Source organism: Diadema antillarum, unplaced genomic scaffold, assembly GCF_040938485.1.
Source record: "Diadema antillarum isolate AM-2024a unplaced genomic scaffold, OU_Dant_1.0 seq00002116_RagTag, whole genome shotgun sequence".
Taxonomy (NCBI): Eukaryota; Metazoa; Echinodermata; class Echinoidea; order Diadematoida; family Diadematidae; genus Diadema; species Diadema antillarum.
In genome coordinates this window covers 137023-151989 of record NW_027272757.1, presented here as the reverse complement: position 1 = coordinate 151989, position 14967 = coordinate 137023, and the positions used below count along the sequence as shown (strand labels likewise).

The following is a 14967-nucleotide window of genomic DNA, read 5'->3' as shown; positions in this document are numbered from 1 at the left end:
CTTCCTCTCTTCTTCTCTCTCTCTTTTTCTTTCTCTTTTTCTCCCTCTCTCCTTATCATGGTACATCGTCAAGTTAAAGGGACGCAGTCCTCACGAAATTAAAAAAAAATATGTTGTTGTTGGTACCTTCCAACGAACTACTTTCATCAAAAACAAACTTTCAAATCACCAAATAAGCTCATACATTTCGGTTAAAAAAGTGCGACTCTGCAAATGAGCAAGTCTTGGCGGAGAGTCATACGTCATCAATGCACATCTCTTTCCAGGTGTTCTGCTCGTCATCCCTAGTTATTCATAAAAACATGTTTACTATTTATTTTTATATTAATTGTATATATAAATAAGCTTGAAATATTTTGTTCGAAATAATAAAACCACATATTGTCACATTTTATGAAAAAACCAGATATGATCATTTTGAACACTTAAATTGGTTTTCTGAGGCACGGCTGTCAACTTGAGAATAGGGCATCAATGACGTTGCACCTTCTGGCAGGCTCTTACACGATCGCTTGCAGGAATTATTTTTTAAAAATCGCGTACGGAGACAATTTTTTATGTCCACGCGTATAAATTGGTGAAAGGTTATATTTTTTACTCTTCTTAATTATCAGTACAGTGAAAATCTCAGGACTGCTTCCCTTTAAGAGTCACTTTAAAAGAGTAGTCTCCACACACAGTCTTTAGTTTGGATCAATGACGCATCCATCAAAGACTTTAACAGAGTTGGCAAATATCTTCATCTACATTGATCAATAGTTCTCCTATGTCTACAACCTCCATGAATATGTTAGTTATCACTACATTCTGAAATAAGAGGGCAGTTAGTTTCTATAAAAGACAAAAGCAGGGAATTTTAGTCCACTAAATTCAAGTCTGTATCTCTGAATATGATTTGAATCAAATTGTTGATAAAATGGAAGATGTGGAAATGCATTTGCTCATTTGTTGAGTATCTCCTTGTGTCCTCCTAGTTTAAAGTTAAACTCCCTAAATGCATGATTTGTTCATCATCATAATGCCATGTAAGATTTAGCACATCAGCTTCTACAGCAAGTACGCTACGCCATTGCAAGAAAATGTCTGAGTGTTATAAGGGTTAAATAACTTGATCTGGAACATGAGAATCAAGAAACTTTCCTCACCTCTGCATTCGGGTCTCGCAGACATCCGCTATGTTCGCAACATTGGCATCACCATGATGAGCTCTTGCTTCAGCACGGCAGTGTCTGTAAAAAAAAAGAGGACACATCACTCCGTGTCACACTTTCACGAATTGACGTTACGATCGAGCCAGGTTTAAGGGCTCGTAGAACATCATACATCACTGGAAATTCTTTTGACAAAACGTCACGATTACTGAAGATGTAAATGAATACATCTTTCAACACCCTGTCTGCATCAGGATTTAGCTTGCCAAGGGGGAAAAGGCACTTTTCAAATGTTGATATTAGTAATGACCTACCAAAAAAAAAAGAAGGAATAAAGGTTGGAAAGAAAAAAAAAATGTTCTTGATTGTGAGAAAGTATTATCCTAAGAAGGAACTAGAAAATGGGGGGAAAATGAAAGAGGAGGAGAGAGGAGGAGAGAGGAGGAGAGTGCGGGAGACGGGAAGGGTCTGAGATCTCATTGGAGACCACATCACTGGCAGAAAAATCTGGGCCCCGAGATTTGCGGTGGATTAGGCTGGTGCCGCGGGGTTGGAGGGGTGGAGACTGCTCCGCCAGGTTCAAGGGATGAGGGGGTAACCGAGATGGATGGAGGAGGGATGCCAGTTGACACCGGTCCCGTTTCCACGGTGATGTGGATGGGGGGGATGGGGAGTTGGAGGGGGTACATGTATGAGGGGAGCTTGTGGCATTTGAATTGTCAGGCTATCTGTGATGAGGACAAAATACATTTGTATTTTTTTCACTACATTCACAATGAACAATAAAGCAATATTTCTTTTGTCAAGTTACTATATCATTTTCCATGTCTTAAGCTTCATTCTTTTCAGGATTCGTCGTCCGTTATATCTCATTTTTGAATTTTAATGTGATTCTCAATCTTAAATTGTTTCAAATATATATCCTTTTTGCCTAACTTGGCATGAATGATCCTACTGACAGCTCAAATTTATTGTATACCATTTTTAGACACAATTCATCCTTTAAATCAAATCTCTCAAATAATAACACTATACCTACAGAGATGATCTATTCACAATCAGTCTCCATAGAACAGATTTCACATTTACTCAAAATCAAAAGTCACATTTACATTAATAAAAAAAGATGACCATCATCCTTTGAAATTGATTTTTAATCACTTCTTACTTTGTCGCATTTGTACTTTACGCATAAATGATTGTGAGAGTAATATTCTATGGCACCATTTCTTATTTTAATGGAAAACAGTACAGGTATTATCAAGATCAGTTTAAAAATAGATTGATAAAATACAAAGATGATGAATGAAACCTGGATATTAACTAAATATGATATATAAAAAAGGTGAATATAGTTCAATTTCAAAAAGAAGTATGATTTGAGACAACATTGATAAAGAAATCAATATTGGTTTTTTAGTACATTCACTGTTTTTTGTGGTTGTACAACAGCAAAAGTCTTTGGTATTTCAACTGCAACATTTAAAGCTGTTTATTTGCTCAAATGACATATTAACAAAGACAAGAGATTCCATATTAGTGCATGGTTAGGATGCTCTATGTATTTAAACCTTTATTTTTTAAACATTCATAATTAGAGAAACATCTCAATAGACTGTTTTATAAACAGAACCTTGACAGAGTCAAGATTTAAAGAAGTTTCAAGGCGGATGTAGAATGTGTGGATGCACCGTAGACGTAAGCAAATAGGAGGAAGATGTCTCCAGACGTGGTACGACAGGGATGAAATCACGACGAGACGGCAGTGCCCGGGGTAATAATAGATGGAGCTGTACTGACTTGACAAAGGCACCCATAATATGATTCCAAATCAAATCCCTGTGAAAACAGGGTTAGGCCCTCCCCTCCTCTAGGGGCCTGACCCCCTATTTGCACAAGGCACAAAGGGTGTGACTGAGCAGTGGACCCAGCTTCCAATGCACCCAACACTAGCCTACCTTCAAGATTGCCTCATCCTACCCACTTCCTCTCTTTATTTTAAAGGGATATTCACCCAAAATATGTAGATGGATTCAGTAAATGCTGAATCATAAGTACTAGTAGTACACATTTGACAGGTTTGAGGAATGTCAAAAGATTTTGTCCAAAAGTCATGTAATTTGAAAGTACCGAATTGTTAAAGTTTTGCTTAAAACCATGTGTCGTCATTGCTAGATAAGAATTCTACAACAACTTACAATGCAACAGTAGGATAAGGATATAAAGAGCATATAAAGAGAATTTACCATATTTTGATTTTTCTTACATAACTGAAGAGCGCTTGATTTTCTTCTCTCAGAAGAAAGGGGGAAATGAAATTTCCCTTAACATGTTTTATGTCAATAACTAGTAAAAGATGTGTGTACTTTTCATTTAAAAAAAAAAAATCAAATTGTGTGGAATTCTCAGGTAAAGCAATGTGCTTCACTCCAAAAGCAAGACCATGGTGACAAGATAAAGATCAAGGAGAGTAGATAACCTCCATTTATTGGAAATCAGTTCCCACACATCTGCTCCAATCGGTGAAAAAAAATGCACTGTAATGTTTAGAGCAGCAGCTTTCCATGTTTTCTAAGCATACTTTCCTTCCAACTGCCTCAATGCCTACCAAAGGTGTATTGTCATTCTTTTCTGAACACAACAATCAAGGCCAGTTTAAAGCTAGTCTTAAAAGAAAGAGTAAAATTTTACAAACACATCAGCAGTGAAAATTTGATCAAGATTGGATAAATATCTGGGAAATTATGAAACTGTGAAGTTTTATTAATTTAAACAGAAGAGTTTTTTATCAGTTAATATGCATATATATGCAAATGAGTGTGCTGATGAGGTCTCTTCACCTCTCAATTTTCCATTGATTGTACACACAAAAAACTGATAAGAATTCAACTTTCCTGCCATTTAAGTATTATACATGATGTTATTCTTAGACAAATAAGTTAAAAATAATGGTCAGTCAGATATATTACGAAGTGAAACTAGGGTATAATTGCATCTGAACAAAAAAAAGCTGGAAATCTACAATTCTGTGCACAAATTATATGGCAAGTTGTGAGGGAATGACATTCTCATTTGCACATACATGTTGAATTTTCAAGAAGGGTTAAAAGAAAATTAATGATACTTCACAATTTCATAACTTCATAAATTCTTATCCAATCTGCAATGTGGAATTTAAAGCAGTACTTCAAATCTTTGAAGATGCAAGGGTTATGACAATATAAAAAGATGTAAGGGGTATGAAAGAAAACCCTGAGGCTAGTGTAACAGCAATCCAATCACAATTTGGATATTAATACAAGCTAACAAATCTTTCAATATAGGGATAACTGTAGAGAAAAAAATCAGAAAGTAGAAAAACCTTTAAAAAAAACTCTTTTCCCTCCAAAGACCGTCAAATCCCACATATCAATCCACAAGCTCTCCTTCTCAATTAACTTTCCCCTGAACTCAAAACAATTTACATTCTTGAAGAAAGTTGTTCAATATTGTTTTGTTGTTCTAGATGTTATCTTGTTTGACTCGATTCACATCTCCCCAAAAGTCTGGCATCGCATCAATTATCGCCAGGTGCCATGAACATTTGCAAAACAAACATGACATTGCTTTCCTTCCTCCAAACTACAGTTTCAATGCCATGTGCCAAACCTGCTGGGTCTTTGGGGAATCACATTTCCCTTTTTTGTAATATCATAATTTAAGAAAAACACACATAATTGTCAAGATTGTCCATCAAAAATTTTCGTAAGTTCCCTCAGGAAAATTGCCCTCACGCAGCAGCCGGGTTCTGCAGAGCTGCTGAGCTGACGATTCGATCTCGAGTTCAATGTCGCGGGCGACCCGACAAAAGCAACCAGATACGGGGGATGAGAGACGACCGTGCCCCGGTCGCCTGCAGATGGCCACGATAACAAGAAATCAACGGGAACCAACACATGGGAGCAGGGATTTTTTTCTTTTCTTTTTTGGAATTTCCTTTGAGCTTTGGAATGCTCAAATTTTGAATAGATTCATTCACAAGAGGTGCTGGAAGAAACAATGGAGAAAAGACCAGAGGAGAGATAGAGATAGAAAAGACTGGAAAAGAGAAAGAAAGAGAGGAACAGAGAGAGAGAGAGGGAGAGAGACAGGAGAAATATAAGAGGAAGAGATATATAGAGAGAAGGAGAATATAGAGAGAGATAAAAATATACTTCAAGAAAATAAAAATGAGAGAGAGAGAGAGAGAGAGAGAGAGAGAGAGAGAAGGATCAAAGAGACATAGAGGAAGAGGGAGAGAATAAAAGATAGCTGGAATGATATAGCTGAAAATTTTTCTTTTCCCGACTTGTAATGATTTGACATTTCATTTTTTTTTTCTCTTTATCTTTTGTAAGCACCGTGATATAGTTGAACTACATTATATGTGTAGCATAGTCAAATGCCTGATTATAATCATAATAATGGCATGGTTTGTATCTATTATCAAACTTCACAGCCCAATAGTTGGACTGTAACTTTTTTTACTATTGATTGGGAGGAGAAGGGGACAGAGAGTATAAAAGGGAGAGGGGGAGGAAATATCGGGAGAGAGAGATTGGGAGAGAGGGGGAGAGAGAAATATAGACAGAATTGAGGGAACAGGGAGAAAAAAGAGGCAGAAATTATAATGAACAAAGATGGATGAAGGAGTCAAAGATAAGTATTGTAACACCTTTGTTTTGTAGTGTTGATGTTATTCTTCGATGGCGTACGATAGGCGGTGTTACATTGGTAAAGTTTCTCGACACTCGACGACAGCACACAGAAGAGATCAAGAGACCAGTTCTTATTACAAAGTATACAGGCTCTTTATTTAATCACAGTGGGATATAACACTTAGCAGAGATATATATGAACAGGTACTCCCCATCAAACGGCCATATATTGCCCCTAAAGAGGGATGGCAAGGGAGACCAACGCTTTGTGTCTTTACCCCAAGAGGGTGAAAGAGAGAACTCTTGACCAAAGCACATGGTCACTTTTATATTACATGTGTTTTAAATACAAGAAGGAGGGGCTTAATCTATGATATTCAAATATTCAAAATAGAGGGATTCAGATTATAATAAAACAAAGGAGTAGGTTAGTAATGACCACTGTCAATCCATGGGTCACTGACACCAGTGACTCACATTTTACATGATGGGGATGATGGGGGGAGAAACTTAGCACTGGTAGACAGTGGGGAGACAAGTTATCCAGAAATGTTTATGGGAGAGGCTAGGCTCCTAGGGAGGTAGGGTGTGTGGACTGACCACAGGATGTGATGACCAGTCGGGGTGGACAAAATTCTGGGAATAGCAATGAAGGAGTTTTCCCTCATGTCTGTAGTGGTTGAAGCTTGGTTTTGCAGCGACAACACTCCTACATTTGATATATTACATTACTTCCATCTTTCAAAATGAAACGTCCTCGTTTCAAGGAGGTTTATTACAGTGGGACAGGTGATCTAAAAAAACAATTGAAAATATTCTCCAGTGAGAAAATGATAGAGGGAACTGGATACAAAATGTAACTTGTGTAAAACTACAAAATACTGAAATACAATATACAGAATAATAAAGCATAACTAAAGGAATGGAAAAAAGTAGAAAGAGGTACATGTGTAGAAGGAAACAAAAGAACATAGAAATATCAAATTCAACATGGTGTTAACATTACTACAAAAACATAAAGTGAAATCATAGTTAAAAGGCAATGAGCACATGGGAAAAATCGTGAAACATTTTCCTGCTTCCGTGTTGCGATACTAAAAGTTGTAAAACCGAGGCAGAAATCAAAGAATCGCATAAATACTGATTCAGACTATGAGGGGAAAAAAAATGTGTGCACAGTGAATTTAAAAACAACTAAACAAAAACCAACTTCATCTGAACAATATACGAAACTACAATATTGAACCTATTGATTCAAAAGAATTAACTCCATGTGTAATAGGGTGTAACACACAGAAAGGAATAAAAAGTTCCAACAAAATTGAATAATAACCAGGGAAAAAGTGATTGCATTGATCACCAAAATCAGCGACTAAAAAAATCAATAAAATAAATATATCTTGGTAATATAATGAGGTTCATGTTCCAAATCAGCAGGAAAAATGAAGCCAACTTTAAAAATGTAATGAAAATGCAATAGTCTTGCATTTCAAAAATTATGGAATGAAAAACCTTAAACCAGGATATTGTTTGCGTAACATAATTCAAAGACAAACACATTCAGGCGGATATCTTTATAAAAGAAAAGCCAATCTGGGTGTGGCAATAAGGTCATAGATACTTGTGTGAAAAATCGAAATCTCACTGAAATGTGCAAAGAAAATTTAATAATTGGTCCACATGAGGCTGTGGATAGGCAGAAATGTGTTGAAAGTATCATGTGAAATGAAATAGAGAGAGGAGGAGATTCAAAAGCTGAGGAGTCAGAAAACAGGCAGAGCATAAGAAAAATCAAAGCAATAGAAAGTCAATTATTAAAACTTAAACTACATAACACTCGTGTGAAACATGAGCAAGACATCGTTGACTTAAAAGGTAATCACACATAAAATTATAGCAAACAAATACAATGTTAAGGCAGTAGTCGATGGGAACTACACTTGTCCATAAACATCAATCATGACCTGCTTGAACTGTCTGATGGTCATGAAAAAATATATATACCAAGGAATGGCATTACGGGAGGCAATACCTCCTTACTTTGTATGCTGAAATCAAACACATAACAGAAACATAAGTGAACATAAGACAAATGATGCAATAAACTTGAAAATAGCAACAATCCTTAATTAAGGTTGTCTGAAAGTCAAGTTTACCAAGGCCTAACGAGAGAAAGAGGTGAAGTCGGGGGAAATGGGGTTACCAAAGTAATCGGGAGGGTGTACAATCCGGCCGCTTCGAGTGCGGTTCGGAGGATCATGGTTACGTGCATGGGCATCATGGGATGGTGAGGGAGGAGTGGGAGGCGCGTTGGGGTGACTGGGAGGGGACGCAACAGGTGGGACAGGTTGGGAGGGAGGTGGGACAAGCCATATATTAGTAGAGAGTGATGGTGGGGGTACTGGTGGGGGGAGGGCATCGGGGGAAGGTGGTGGAGTTGTCGGGGATGACAGAGGCAGGGAAGTGTCGAGATAGGGCTTGAGCCGATTATAGTGTATTACTTTCGGCTGTGAAGAAGGGGAGGATGGGTCAATGAGATGGTATTGAATACCTTTTTCATCTCGTTTAGTGACACGATATGGGCCTTTCCACTGTGGGGCCAGCTTATCACGTGACACAGTAGGGTCATTTATCCAAACTACATCATTGACATTGTATGGGACAAAGCGTGTATGTCGATCATAATGGTACTTTTGGGTCTCATGAGCACGATCAGCCTTGGTGGCCGTCTGTGTGAAAGCAAAATCAAGGCGACTGAGTAAATCAGCCGCATAATCACCAGCAGAGGAGGATGGGAGGGTGGGGTTAGAGGCAGTAAGGAGGGAGAGGGGAAGGCGGGCTTCGCGACCGTGTACAAGGAAAAATGGGGTGTATCCTGTAGAGGAGTGAGGTGTTGTGTTATAGGACAACTCAACCTGGCCGAGAATCCGGTCCCATTCACAGCCAGCTTGAGTTAAACGCTTACCGAGCTCTCGTTTGAGGGTGCGGTTGAAGCGTTCCACCATACCATTTGATGAGGGATGATATGGGGTCGTTCTTGTTTTGGTTATCCCCATCTCTACACACAATGTCTGAACCAACTGGGCCTCAAATTGGCGTCCCTGGTCTGTGTGGATCGATTCTGGGATACCATGCTGACGCACATATTTGTCAAAAAGACATGTGGCAACAGTGGTAGCCTTCTGGTCGGGCAGAGGGAAGAGATTTACATATTTCGTGAAATAGTCCATTACAACAAGAACATAGCGGTTGCCTTGTGAGGTAAGGGGTAATTCGGTCAGGTCAGCGGCAATGCGTTCAAAGGGACGAGAAGAGGTAATGGGTTGAAGGGGGGCACGGAGAGCGGGAATGGGATTGCGACGTGCTTGGCACGGGGCACAGCGGAGACAAAAATCTGTTATGTCTCGGCGCATAGACTGCCAATAGCAAACCTTGTCAGCTTTCTGGATAGTTTTAGCAGCACCAAAATGTCCAGAAAATGGGGAACCATGCAAAATAGCCAATACATTAGGAACGAGAGAGTGCGGTATGACAACCTGACGATCGAGGGAACCATTTGAAGCACGTCTTAATCTACAAAGCAAGCCATCATGGAGCACTAGGCGATCACGTTCTGAGTGAAATTTGCGAAGAGCAGACTCATAACGAGGGATAGATGATTTGTGGGGAAATTTTCCAGATCTAACCCAGGACCGAACTTCACGAATGATGGGGTCCTGGTGTTGTGCTTGATGTAATCTGAAACCTTCATTAACTAACAAGAAACAGAGGTCATTACTATCTTCCGGGGTATGGAAATCTGGGTCATGAGTATCACAGGGAGACACAGGTGAAAAAGGAGGTTGGGGTGGTGGAGGAGGAGGGGCTGGAGGAGGAGGAGGAGGAGGTGGAACTGGAGGATAAAGAGGTGGAGGTGGCGGAGGATGAAGTGGAGGATGAAGTGGAGGAGGTGATGGAGGTGGTGGTGGACGAAGTGGAGGTAGAGGTGGTGGAGGAGGTGGCGGATGAAGTGGAGGAGGTGGTGGAGGTGGTGGAGGATGATGTGGAGGAGGTGGCGAATGAAGAGAACACACAGATTCACTAGGTGGTTCAGTGGGGATTCGGGAGAGGGCATCAGCATTAGCATGCTTGGCTCCATCGCGGTGTTCAATGACCCAGTCGAGGGGGTCAAGTTCAAGCGCCCAGCGACTTCGACGTCCGGTCTTATCAAGGGAGACGGGTAATTTGCGGAGGCTGACAAGAGGCTTATGATCTGTGACGATAATGAACTGATTATCTGAAAGATAATGCCTGAAATGACGCACTGCCCAGACAATGGCCCAAAGCTCTCTATCGTACGTAGACCAATTTCGTTCAGCTTTGCTAAGCGCTCGGCTCGCATAGGCGATAACTCGCTCCTTACCATCAGTGAATTGTGTCAGAACAGCACCTACAGCAAAATTCGATGCATCAGTATGTAGAGTGAAAGGTTGAGAGAAAATTGGGAAAGCCATGAGAGGGGGTGATATGAGGATATTACGCAATGTGTTGAATGCATTCTCACACTCATCAGACCAAACAAAGGGCACACCTTTATTAGTGAGATGGTTCAGGGGTCGGGCGATTTCTGCAAAATTTTGCACAAATCGGCGGTAGTAGCTGCTCAGACCGAGAAACGCACGAACATCTGTCACAGTGCGCGGGGTCGGCCAGTCTCTTACCTTCTCGATATTGGACGGATCAGGTAAGACACCATCTGGTGAGATGACATGACCGAGGAATGTAACCTTTTGTTGGAAAAAGTTACACTTTTCTGGGCGCAGTTTCAGACCTGCTGATCGGAGACGGGCGAACACTTCGCGCAAGCGCTGCAGCTTTTCATCAAACGTTTTGCCAAAGACAATTACGTCGTCAAGGTACACAAGAACCGAATCAAGGTGCAGTCCACGTAGAACAAGCTGCATCAGTCGCTGAAAGGTAGAGGGAGCATTACGTAATCCCATGGGCATGACTTTGAACTGAAACAAATCCGTACCAGTAGTGAAAGCAGTCTTGGGACTGTCGTTGGGATGCATTCCTACCTGCCAATATCCACTAGAGAGATCCATAGTGCTAAAATAGCAGTTGCCAGCAAGCGCATCAATTGTGTCATCGATGCGGGGAAGGGGATGGGAATCTGGGCGTGTCACCTTATTGAGTTTACGATAATCAACACAAAACCGATAGCCACCGGTTTTCTTCTTTACCATAACAATCGGTGAACTCCAGGGGCTTGAACTAGGTTCAATGACATCTGCTTCCAACAGGCGATCGCATTGCTCTTTTATTTCCTGCCTAATTTGGGGAGAAGCCCGATATGCACGTTGGCGAATTGGGTTTGTGTCGGGTGTGGGGATTTCATGTTGGACCAAATCTGTACGACCATAATCATCAGCAGTGTGACTGAAAATATCAGCATACTCAGTTAGCAAATCCTGAACTTTAGCCTGTTGAGATGGTGACAGAGAAGTCGATGACAGATCAAAAGACAAGGTGTCTGAAGGGGGAGGAGTGGTAGGGGAAGAGGGGGAGGGGGCAGCAACAGCGCAGTAGCCTTCACCTTGTCGGCCTATGACAGAATGAAATTCACCCAAAATCATACCAGAGTACAACGTAACATCACCTGTGGTTGGATTGCTAATCCGCACTGGGATTGTACCTTCATGCACAGAAGCTAACGTACATGCTACGACAATGGGAGTATCTGTAGATGGTTCGAGAACGCCATCATAGCTGACAGGGAGGAAAGAAAATGGTTCATTAGCGAGAGAGAGTGGTATTGTCATTTCACTCCATGCAGGCACTACAATTTGCTCCTTAACAACAGCATTACACACCAGTGGTGTGAACTCATGAGGATGCATGAAAGGAATAATAGCATTGCCAATGATGAGGACACCTGAAGTGAGGTCAAGCTGTGCATGATAGTGAAGCAAGAAATCCCAGCCAATGATAAAAGGGGGATCAATGTCACGGGCCACCTGAAATGGAAATGTGAAACAATGAGAGGTTGTGGAAAAATTCACATCAATTGCACCTAATGTGTCAAGGGGGTCACCAGATACAGAATTAACCTTAACAGGTAATGAGTGGACAGGGCGTGTACGCAAACTAGGAATGGCTGAACGCAATTTATCACTAACAAGAGAGACAGATGCACCAGTATCTATAAGAGCAGGAATTTGCATGTTGTCAATTCTGACCAAGATACGAGGAAGGCAATCAGAGTGAGGAGAATCAGTGGGTCTATCAGGAGAGATGGATGCTGGTAGTCGACCCGCAGTACCAGCTAATACCTGTTTCCCGGCTGAGAAAAGGTATGTTGAGATCCATGGGGGCCGCCATTTTGATTGTCTGCAAATGAAACATGGCGAGAGGAAGTGGGGGTGCGGTAGTCATGGGAACGATACGGGGAGTGAGATGGAGGGGGGCGAGCGGGACTATCAGTCCTGTATCGCATGTAATCTCGGCGTGAAAATCGCACGTCAGGTCCACCATAACTGGAAGACCGATCAGGAGAACGATATTCCCGACGGGAATACTGCCGTGAATTGTTAGGATGATATGGGGATGGGGAGCGAGTACGTGGATGGTGACAATAGGAGGATGAAGGGAGATATCGAATTGGTGAGTAAGAACGGGAGTACGGGGAAGGGGAACGATATGATGTATCCTCCCGACGAGATGTAGACGAGTGGTGAGGATGTGAGTGTGCCAATGAGCGGGAATATGGGGAAGGGGAACGATATGATGTATCCTGCTTGCGAGATGTAGATGAATGGGAGGGGTGTGCACGTGACAATGAGCGAGAGTATGGGGAGGGGGAACGATGTCGAGCGGCTGTATTGGGAGGGTGGTCGTGGTGCGAACGACTGTTGACAGTTTTTGCCAAATCACCAACTTGAACCTGAAGTTGAGCAAGCGACTCAACTACTGTGTTCAAAACATCTGCAGAGGGGGCAGCAACAGCAGCAACAACTGGGGATTGGGGGCGGTTATGGGGAAAGGGGAGACGAAGTGCCTCATCCGCTCTTTGGATCTGATGAGCGATGCGGAGTGCATCGTCGAGAGTTGCAGCGCCATGCTCATGGCATTTTCGCTGCAACTCCGCATCCAATCCTGCCAAAAATCGACGGAAAACTTCGTCGTCCCTCGCCTTTTCGTCAAAATTAGGGAAAGCAAGGGATGTTAATCTGGTGAGGTCTGCAACATAAACCTCAAGGGGTTCATTTTGGGCGCGGGGTCGGGCGTTCAACATTCGCTGGAATGTTGAAATTTCTGTCGTTTTAGAGAACACTTTGGACAATTGTGTCTTGCATTTTGAAAAATTACACTTGTCAGCAGCTGGAAAGGAATCCCAGACAGTGAAGGCAGAGCCTTCTAAGCGGGAGGGGAGGATTTTGGCCAGATCAATCTGACTACTGCCTGGCCATGCTTCTGCTGCTACTTCTAATCTCCTACACCACAGGGAGAAATCTTCTCTCCCATCGCCGCTGAAAGGAGGAGGGAGATCAATGCGGATGAGGGGTTGGGAGGTGGAAGGAGACGTAGATGTGGTAGGAGTGGGTTGTTCAGTAGCCATTGTTAGAAGTTAAAAGGTTTAACCAAGTCAAGAATGAGAAAGAAATATCGAGTACTATGTATTGTAAACCTACTTAACTTATTACACAGGAGAGAGAGAGAGAGAGAGAGAGAGAGAAGAGAGAAGAAAAAGAAAGATATAGAGAACAAAAATGTGAAGATGTTAATAAATCACCCTATGCAAGCATAAAAAGGAAAAAATCAGCAAACAAACTTATGCTCAATCAAGCATAAACTGACATACAAAACTAGCAATATATCATGAACCGTAATCAATGTAAGAAAAACAAGTAATGTCATCAACAAACAAACGCACGTCACACAATTACAATTAAATATGTATATCAACATGCGCATAAAATGAAAGCAAAAAAAAAAAAAAAATTTAAACAACGGAGTATAATCAAGCTACGTACCAACACTCAGAACATCAAAAACAAATCTCATAAAAAGAAGACAGGATTAAGACAAAAGAAAAAAAAAACTATTTGCAAGAGAGTCTGTCTGAATTAAGTAATTAATGTTCAGTGAGAAAGAAAAAATGATATGAATAACAAGGACTCATCCAGATCCCTCGTAGATGACCGGTAGCTCTGTACAGTCCATGTATGACGTCACTGGTTGATGACGACTGAACAGGAGGCACAGCCAGGTACAGCACAGGTAGACTCCCGGTAACATTAAACAGCATTCACAGCACAAGTCAGCAATGAAAATAGATTCAGAATGAAGAACAGCTCAGCACTGTAAAACAGCAAAGGTTGGTTCTCCAGCAGTGGTGAACAGCTTTATCACAACACGAAACAATCCAGCAGGCGATGATGCCGCAATAACGACAGGATACAATCCGCTAAGGAGCACAATATCACGTTGCTTGAAGTATCAATCCACTGCTCCAAAATCCAGGAAAGTGATGAGGAATAGGTAATTCTGCAGAAGTCTGTTCACCGTGTGAAAATGCAATCTCACAGTGCAAAAATATATTGTGTCAGCAGGAGCCCTATACTGCACAAAGGCTCAAATTCAGTTCCGTAGAAGGCAGGTTAGGTCGCTGTCTCACGATGATCCACAAATAATAACATACAACAGTCCAGAAACAGCAAAATCCAAAGCGGTATGATGTGAAGATGGGATCGTTAATCGACACACCGCTGTCACCAGAATGTAACACCTTTGTTTTGTAGTGTTGATGTTATTCTTCGATGGCGTACGATAGGCGGTGTTACATTGGTAAAGTTTCTCGACACTCGACGACAGCACACAGAAGAGATCAAGAGACCAGTTCTTATTACAAAGTATACAGGCTCTTTATTTAATCACAGTGGGATATAACACTTAGCAGAGATATATATGAACAGGTACTCCCCATCAAACGGCCATATATTGCCCCTAAAGAGGGATGGCAAGGGAGACCAACGCTTTGTGTCTTTACCCCAAGAGGGTGAAAGAGAGAACTCTTGACCAAAGCACATGGTCACTTTTATATTACATGTGTTTTAAATACAAGAAGGAGGGGCTTAATCTATGATATTCAAATATTC

General features: G+C 41.4%; 1 long non-coding RNA gene across 1 annotated transcript in view; it reads right to left on the bottom strand.

Annotated features, from left to right (window-relative positions):
• Positions 1-506: 506 nt before the first annotated feature.
• Positions 507-14967, bottom strand: part of LOC139713983 (uncharacterized) — an 81886-nt gene continuing 67425 nt past the window's right edge. Inside the window, exon 3 of the long non-coding RNA XR_011709666.1 lies at positions 507-1229. This is a non-coding gene — a long non-coding RNA (uncharacterized lncRNA). The remainder of the gene's footprint in view (positions 1230-14967) is intronic.